Source organism: Lontra canadensis, unplaced genomic scaffold, assembly GCF_010015895.1.
Source record: "Lontra canadensis isolate GAN:19392208 unplaced genomic scaffold, GSC_riverotter_1.0 scaffold152, whole genome shotgun sequence".
In the NCBI taxonomy this organism is placed as follows: domain Eukaryota; kingdom Metazoa; phylum Chordata; class Mammalia; order Carnivora; family Mustelidae; genus Lontra; species Lontra canadensis.
In genome coordinates, this window is record NW_022631146.1 from 1888884 (window position 1) to 1898878 (window position 9995).

Below are 9995 nucleotides of genomic sequence, written 5' to 3' on the forward strand. Positions count from 1 at the left end.
TATATATACACACACACACATATATATATATATATGATGTATACAAATTATTTCCCAGCTGGGAGAACTAGTATCTACTGACCTTCTCTACCTACTGTAGATTGATTGGGAAGCAGCAGCCATTGAGTTCCTGCTCTCCTGAATCTCCAAGGCTTCCTGATTCATGCTCGACTTTCACAAAACTTTGTTCCCACTTTACAGAACCACTTATGAAGTCACTTATTTTGGTTTACAATTATAAATAGCTGGTAATTGAAGACAATATATTTTAATTTTTAATTAATATTAATTTCTTGGAGGTGGTTTTTGTATAAATTCAAGTCTGCAAATAATACCTGGAAGGTACAAAATATCAATGCATTATTTCCAGGAAGAAATTAATAATTAAGCATGATTAGTAATTATCACTTCCAAAATGATCTTTTTGGTTTGTTGTTGAATAACATAAACTAGGAAATGAATCAGTTTTGTTTATTAGGTTACACTGTTTCTTTGGTAGAAACTTATTTTGTTGTTATCATCTGAGTGAGAAATACAAAACACTTTGTTAAAGCAGTTTTTCAGTTAGGTTCCATGATCATACAAAAATATAAAACCAACACAAGCACAATCTGTGTCAGATGCTCCAATCAGTTAGGAACAGTGATATGGGGCAAAGAGAAAAAGGAAGGGAAGCAAGAGACATCTTCATAGATGAGACATTTAAACACATCTAAGGAAAAGGTACATTTAGTACCATCCCCTTTTCACATGTTTATGCTCAAAACTTTACAGCCTTGTGGTGTGTTTCTGTGACAACAGCACATTCAGGGGACCCCTTGGCATACCTGTCCATCCCAAATATATGAAACTCAAGTGGGACCCAGTGGGTGGATGAGAACTCCCGTTCCTGTATTTCTCTGAGCACAGGCTACATTTCTGTTGAAGAGCAAGTGCTTCAGTTACTGCCCTGTAACCCCGGTCTTGCCCACTGGTGCTCGTCATGAAAATTTCTCAGTCTCAGGGATCTAAATTTAAAATTGTTCTCAGCATGGAAAGAGTGAAAGGCATTTCTGGTTTCAGCAGGTCCCTTAGAAAAATCACTATTAATAAGACTTTAACTCAAATTTCTGGACTGAAAGCCATATAGAGTAATTTATATGAACTTTTCATCTTTTTCTATATGAAATTATTATAACATTTGTATTGAATATATTTGGCTTACATTTATGAAAATGGGAACACTGTTTTCCTGGGCTAGGTTTAAATAAAGGAGGAGATGTTCCAATAAAACAGGTGACCAGGCTGGGTAACCTCATCCTGAATTACTGAAATGGACATCGATGGCTTGCTAGCACTGAAAACAACATAGGGTTATATGCAAACCTGGCATCTCTTTAAAATGATACAGTATTTTTTATTATTATATAAAGAATATAAATATATGTACACATTTTAATATTCATTTATTTATTTATTTATTTATTTATTTATTTATGTTTAGGGTACTAGGCAGAGGGAAAGAGGGAGAGGGGAAGAGGTAGAGGGGGTATCTTAATCTGGTTCCACACAAACCTTGGAGCTCAATATTGCAGTTACATTGCACAAGCCCTGCCTGAGATGAAATCAAGAGTTGAATGCTTTACCCACTGAGTCACCCAGGGAAACCAATCATTGGTAGACTTATTAAAAAAAAAAAAAAAAGTTGGAAATGCTGTTGTACTAAATCCCTTTATGTGTATGGCTGCAGATTACAATGACCTAGGCACATTGGTGAGTATCATAACGTGACCAATGGTATATTAAGAACAATGGGCTTTAGAATGGTGATGGCTACATTTTCTATTTATAATTCTACGAATCTAACAAACTGTAAGCAGCAATGTTGATGTTGTCCAGACAAATAAGGATGGTTATTATTAGTATAGAAACCACTGGTGGCATGAAGAACAGAGAATAACCCCTTCTGAAGGTCATCAAAATATAACAGAGCCACCACAGTTCTATAACATGTCCATCTACTGTAGGTGGAAATGGCAACTCATAAAACCCTAGCTATGATAGGGATTGGCTTTAACCCAGGAATGCTACACTTTTGAGAGAGCTAAATTAATTTGTTTCAATATGATTCAGTGTTTTGTATTTTATGTTCATATGTTTTTATATATATATGTATATATATATATGTATGTGTGTGTGTGATTTTTATAGGTATTTATGTTCATTTTTCAAAGGATAATTAATCTATATTTCTTTATTAATTGATCAATAGCAGGATTAGTCATGGATATAGAACTTTTTTTTTAAACTCCTGTTTCCAAGCATAAACACTGAGAACCATTGGCAACAATTAAATGCAAATTGAACTGCATTACACACTTCAGTGTTATTGAAGAGGGTTATTTTGGAAACATTCTATGCTTGCTATACAAATTGTCCATTGTAGCTAAAGTTTTGTCATTTGTCTCCACTTAACATGTTTTTAAGATTTTATTTTAATTCCAGTTAGGTACTATACAGCATAATACTAGTTGTAGGTATATAATACGGTGATTCAACACTTTCATACAACACCTGGTACTCATCCCAAGTGTCCTTGTTAGTCCCTATCCCCTATTTAATACCTTCCCACCACCCTCCCCTAGGTGATCATCTGCTCCTTCTTTAGAGTTATGGGCCCATTCATTGGTTTTCCTCTCTCTCTCTTTTTTCCCCTTTGCTCCTTTCTTTTCTGAATTCACATATGAGTAAAAACTTAATGGTATTTATATATATTTCACTTGTCATAATACTCTCTAGATTCATTCATGTCACAGCAAATGGCAAGAATTCATTGTATTTATGGCTTAGTAATATTATATTACATACCTATATCTGATTCTAATATGTATTACATATCTGTATATCTATACATATCTATATATAACATATATTATATATCTATAGATTATCTATATAAATATCTATACACATGTATAGATATAATTTATATGTCTACCTATACATACATATATATATATATTTATACATCTGTATAGATTTATATAATGGTATAAACACCTTTTCTTCTTTAATCATTTATCTGTTGATGGGCAACTGGTCTCCTTCCATATTTTGGGTACTGTGGTCTAATATACAGTATTGCTTATGTATGCAAACTATTGAGAATCTCTGTGGCTTTTAGACATCAACTTACATTTAATAAATTATTTATAAGAAAAAAAAAGAAAAATTACCACAAAAATAGAATGGCTGGTACTATATTATTATTTTGTCAAATCCCTATTATTTATTTTTCTGAATTAATGGAACCTTTGCCCTAAATCCTGAAATGGGATGGAATGGCATTGTTCTTAAAGAGTGTACAAGGTGAAATTAATGGACTTCTAAGAAGCAGGACTAGTGAGAACTTTGTTATATTTCTACAGAGCAGATCCTCTGAATAACTCTTCTTATGGTCCCTATCATCTTGTTTCTCAGGCTGTAAATGATGGCACTGGCCACTGGGGTCAGGATGGTGCAGGAGACAGCAAGGACCTTGTCTTCTGTGGAGTTTGGAAGGATCTTGGGCATAAGTAAGTGTAAACAAAGGGTGAATAGTAGAAAGTCTCCACGGTAAGATGGGTGCTGTAGGCTTTCTTCTTCCTTCCGTTGACTGCATGTGGCATGTGGCAAATGGCATGGATGACGAGGATATAGGAACATGCAATGCCAATGAAAAGAAACATAAGGAAGAGAGTGATGCTGACAAACACTGTGTACTCATAGACCCAGGTGTCCATGCAGGCCAGAGTCAACATGGCTGGAACATCACAAAAGAAATGGTTGATGGCTTTGGATCTATACTAAGGGATTCAGAAGTCATATGCAGTGTGGGCACAGGAGTTGATTAAGCACATGATCCAAGATCCTCCTATGGTCACCACACAAACTCTTTTGCTCATACAAACAGCATAGTGGAGAGGAAAGCAAATTTGCTGCATAAAGATCATAGGCCACAGAGGTCAATAAAAATCCATCTGCATCAGATAAATTAATGAAAAAGAAATTCTGAGTTGCACACTTGTTTCCAGAGGGATAATCAGTAACCATTTGGGGATGATCCTGGAGATATAGTTCAGGTCCATGAGGGAGTTGACTAAGAAGAAAATGCATGGGTGTGTGGATATGGGTGTCCAGCATGATCATGGACAGGTTACCAAACAAAGCCATTAGGAAAAGGAGAAAACTGAGAATAAAGAAAAGCAGGACAATTCTTCATGGTGAGAATTACCCCAATAAGAATAAATCAGTTGATGTTTGGTTAATATTTTCCATGGGTCATTAATTTAGTTTCCCCTAAAGGGAGACACATAATAAGTACAGAAAAAACAATCTCTTATTAATTCATTATTTTAGTTCCACTGTGACTTATTCAGGGCACATTGCAGCTCTTAAAAAAAATAACACATATTTTGAAAAAAAATTTCCTCATAGTTAAAAATCTTGATGTCATACGAATGTCAATCTCCAAAATATTTCATAGAAATGTGTAAATTTCTAAGGATAAAGTATTTCTGTGACTTTATTAAGATACCCATATTTTATTTTTCTGTATAAGTTCAGTTATTATCAACACCAGGCTTAGTACTTATTTTATATGCATTGTAAGGCAGTGTAAATGTATAAATTATAGACCTATACTTAAATATATTTTATGACACACAGGCAGTGATTTTTTTTCTATAATTAAGCCCTAAGATTTCTGAAATTATAGTAGTCTATCAGGTCACACTGTAGATATATATCCTTTTGGTTTATTCATTTGTTTGTTTTGATGTCAAGTCTTATTATCTATTTCTTTTTTCCCCCAGAAATCTACAATGAAGAGTTATTGACAACTATAAGTTATAGGAAGCCAGTTTGGTCCTCCTCACTCTATATTCAAATGCTTTAAAGAAACTCCTTTCCTGACATTTTTCTCTAAATTTTATTTTAGCTCCTTGGCTCTGCTTACGCTCTCTGAAAATACCTGTTTTATCCTTCCGCTTCTCAATAATTATGGAAAAGTTAGCGTTGCTTTATGGCACCTGTTTTTCTTCTGTTTGACCCTTTAATTTTGTGTATTTAAAACTCTTTCAGGGGCACCTGGGTGGCTCAGTGGGTTAAAGCCTCTGCCTTTGGCTCAGGTCATGATCCCAGAGAACTGGGATCGAGCCCCACACTGGGCTCTCTCCTCCGCAGAGAGCCTGCTTACCCCCCCCTCTCTCTGTCTGCCTCTGCCTAATTGTGATCTCTGTCAAATAAATAAATAAATTCTTAAAAAAATAAAAAATAAAACTCTTTCAATTTTTTGATAAATGTGTGTTTAGCTCCTATATGTATCAACCTCTGTCATAAAACTCAACTAACATAATAATAAAGAAGTAAACCTACATAACTTTAAATGAAGTGGGAAACAGAGTAGAGGGTGGAATCAGATAGAAAGGCTATGAACACATTGGGTGAAGATATTTTAAGGAACAAACACTTAAAAAGTGTAGGAGAAATGGCATTTTGAGAATATTCTAAGTAGGAAGGAGTGGAGAGAATCTTCTCCAGAAGGAATACCATCAGTGAGTAGAGCCCAGCATGCTATGCCTACAAAGTAGTGCTTCACTCTCTTACACTTTTCTAGGACCAAAGCCATCAGAATATTGAGGAATTCTTTGTATGAAAGACAGACACACACCCATATATGTACACTGAATTAAAAATGACCTACATAAATGCTTGGTGGTGGATATTAAGGAGGGCACATATTGCATGGAGCACTGGGTGTGGTGCATAATCAATGAATCTTGGAACTCTGAAAAAATAAAATTAAATTTTAAAAAAGATAAGTGCAAGAAACTTTTACAAAAAACATGATGTCTTCAGAGAAAAATGAGAATTTGTTAAATCCATACTAAAAATGTCATGTGTTACTTAAAATGTAGTCTCAAATAATGATAAAAACCTTTTGTAAAATATATGATAATAATTAATATAATAAATTTAATGAAAGTTTGAAAAGATAAATTGATGAAAATCGACCAGAAACCATAGTAAAATCCAAAATTTGACAGTTAGGACAGATAATAGAGTAAGAAGAATAATATAAGATCACCCAACATATACTTATGAGCATTTCTGTAAATGTGTATGACATTTTTTGACATAATATTTATTTATTTTTAAGTTAATATTACAAGAAGAACTTTTTTTCTAAACCAATATACGAGTTACAATATTGAATGATGATGTAAAGAACACAGAAAATTAAAATAGTCATTAAATGGAATTTTCTTGAAAATACTCAATATTGGGGCACCTGTGTGGTTCAGTGGGTTAAGCCTCTGCCTTCGGCTCAGGTCATGGTCTCAGGGTCCTGGGATGGAGCTGTGCATCAGGCTCTCTGCTCAGCAGGCAGCCTGCTTCCTCCTCTCTCTCTGTCTGTCTCTGCCTACTTGTGATCTCTGTCTGTCACATAAATAAATAATTAAAAATCTTAAAAATAAAAGAAAATACTCAAAATTGTCTTCAAAACAATTTCTTGATAATCCTCAAAATGAGGTAGACTGGTATTCTAAATTCACCTTGAGAGAAATTGTGATAATATGAGAAGAAATCTATGTACCCATGCATATAAAATAACATCATGTTTCAAGTACTGTTACATATTTTATATGTGAACAATAAATTCTAGGAGATGGAATAAAGCTCTAGATGCATATCCTCAAATGTAACATGGTATGTAACCATGTTGACAGAATGGGAAGGGGAGGCAAAAACATTGATGATGTAGGAATGGCATGACTCATCATCCACAGTGGCCTGAGTTATAAATCATGGCCTGGTGTTTTGGATTTAGAAATCAAGTATTAGAGATGAGCATATTGTTTAAAAATTTGAGAAAGTATTGGGAAAAATTGTAAATGAATTTGAAGTATTTTCCCTGGGTGTCAAGAGGCATAGGTTATGGGATCATAATTTTATCCTGTGGTTTGTTGATGCCATTCCATATATTCTTGGAATAATATACTAAAGTGATAAAAAAGTTATTTCAGTTAGTAATTTCCACGTACTCAAATGATTGCAGATGTGCATTTCCTAAACTCCCTTGAAATACCTACATCATGGTTCTGGGTCTATGTGAAGCAACTGATTTTCAGTTATCTGGGGTCACTGTCAACTTGCAGATGAAAGACTGGGAGAGCTGGTTGTGTTCATAGGTTAAATAGATATTGCATCTGACACAGAAGCCACTTTAGATATTGAATATCTGTTTATAAATTCTGATGTGTAGAATTATATTTTTATGTTAAAATACTTAGATTATTTCCCCATTACTTGAATCTTACTCAACGATGTAAAGAAAACCATTCTATTTATTTTGCAAAAGATTTACACCTGTTTCAATCTTTTAAACTTCACTCGAACTTTTGGGTCTGGCATCAGCATTACTGACAGCAGACAGTGGAGAAAAAGGGAAAGAGATGGTTTCTTAGTGAGTTGGAGAACTAAGGCTTGAACCTGAAGAAGGTTCATACATAGCAGAGAAGATAGGACTATACACTTCCATTGACCATGTCAAGATTGGTGCCAGGAGTTAATCTTATTTAATCCTGACCAAAGTCTCTTGAGGTTGAGACTACCATCAATATGAATGCAGATAGCTGCTGTTGATAAATCAAGTTTCAGTAATTTAAGGGTATTCTTTGGATTTCTTGTATTAACACAGATGGTAAATAGATGCAGATATCTATATGTGAAATTTCTATTTAAAAATAATCCTATCTTAACACTAAATATTTTAGGCAACAATTAGGAAATAACAAATGGTTATTTTTAACTACTCAATACTAAAAAGAAATTAAAAGAAGTATTTAAAAGCTATTAATTAAAAATGCACTTTTGATGAAACAGCATGAAGAATACATTTAAATACATTATTTAAGCCTAAATAAATTGGTTTAGAGCTTCTATACTGTCATTTCAAGATATTTCTTGTTTCCTCTCATTTTCAGTCTTAATCGTATTTTCTCTTATTCTTGGCAACTATAAAACTTTAATCAACAGTGTAGAAAATACACACATCACTTCCAGATCCTCTGATGAACTCTGACCCATGTCCTGCCCCCATACCAAAGTTGCCCTAGGTGGTTTTGCTTACCAAGATCAACCTTCTCTTTATTATCTCCTCTGTAAATAGATTTGTAAATGTATATACTCAGCTTATTCCTAATCAAAATGAGGAAGTTCCTCTAAATAATAACATTTATGAATAATTTGCATATTACCATTTTTATTTTAGTTTAAGAATATTTACTAAGCATTATCTATATTACATATATTATTTTCCCTGTTTTCCATGTTTGTATTCAATTGCAAATAAAATTTGAAAAACCTCTCACTTTATTGATACACATATTTACAGAATAAAGTGATTTTTCAAATATAAGATCATTATGATAAAGATTAAATGTGGATTCCAGGTAATGAGTCGTAATTTAGTTAAAACTATATAGCGATCCAGTGTCAAATCTGGAAATGTGTCCTCTAGATATCAGACAATGAAGAATTTTCTTCTGAAGCAAGCAAATCTCAAAGAAAGCTCATTGGGATCACTAGATAAATCTGGTTGCAATCATTTTTGTCAAGTATTGCATAGTTGGAAAAAGAATGTGCATTTAACAAAGAAATTTCTACCTTTTTGCCTAAAATGTTGTAAGAATTCTCAGACTAAACTTTTATAATCATCTGAATATAAAAAAAAATCGCCACCAGTTTTCATATAAATTTGGATTGCTTCTTCTCTTTTCAAGAACCCTGTCATACTTTTGTGTGAACTTTACCAAATTAAAGTTCTTTACTGACCTATAGGGGAAGAGTTCTCAAAAGACCCATCAGATCTTTTTCCCCAGGACTTCCTTAAAACTACTGGCTGCACAAAGTCCACGTTGGTTCTTTGGAAAATGTGTTCATACTTGTATCTGTATGTCCATAGATAATTATTTTTGCATTGCTATTAGTTATCTAGATTTTACAGTATCATGAAATGACTTTCCTAGAATGGATCAGATTACTCAGAGGAGAATCCTCTGGAATCTAGCTAAGCACAGGTCCCTACAGTATCTCTGCAATGTCATACATAGACTTTTTCATGTCTTCTAATATTTCCACAACAGTTTCTATTAAAATGGACAAAGAGTACAGAGTTCCGAATGCTTTAGTGACTTAGGAATTAATGTGCTTCTCAAATATTTAAGCAATGTGTATTTTCATTTGTTTAGATAGAGAGCTTATAATCCTAAGAATTTTATTGTACCCAGAGATCTAAAATACACAGTATTTGTATGTGCATATATCTGTGTGCTTCTATAAATACCTTCATGAAATATCACAATAGTGAATCAGCACTGATAAATAGGTAAGTAGGTAAATAGATATTTGGAGATATATCTGCTTTACCAGTATATACTTTGACTTTGGATTGAGATTGAAAGAAGTTTATTTTGCTTTATTGCAAAACAAGCTGCAGATTTTTGGAGACAATGCTAAATGCTAAATGCTAAATGCTAAAGTAAGCTGTCACTTACTAGAAATGTAAACATGGATTAGTTAATCCAACTCTTTGACATTTACCTCATAAGTATAGCAGATCAAAATCATGAGATATGATCTCACAATTCCTAGAATGCCTATAATTAATAATTGAAAAAAATAATGAGTTTTGGAGAGAATGCAGCGAAAACACAACACTTGAGCACTATTGATTGAACTATATATAACTACAACCTTTATGGAAAATAGTATAGAAGTTCTTCAAAAAGTTAAAAGTAAAACTCCCATATATTCCAACAGTCTCACCTCTGGATATATACCCAAAGGAAGTAAAATGATATGAAATCAAATTTGAAGCTATACTTTACTCTTGTAATCATTATTGCAGTGTGACTCATAATGGATAAAATATGGAAATTAATTTTACATGTTCATTGACAAATAATTGGAAA

General features: G+C 33.3%; 1 pseudogene; it reads right to left on the reverse strand.

Moving 5' to 3' along the window:
• Positions 1 to 3393: 3393 nt before the first annotated feature.
• LOC116859255 lies at positions 3394 to 4296 on the reverse strand (annotated as a pseudogene).
• Positions 4297 to 9995: the final 5699 nt, after the last annotated feature.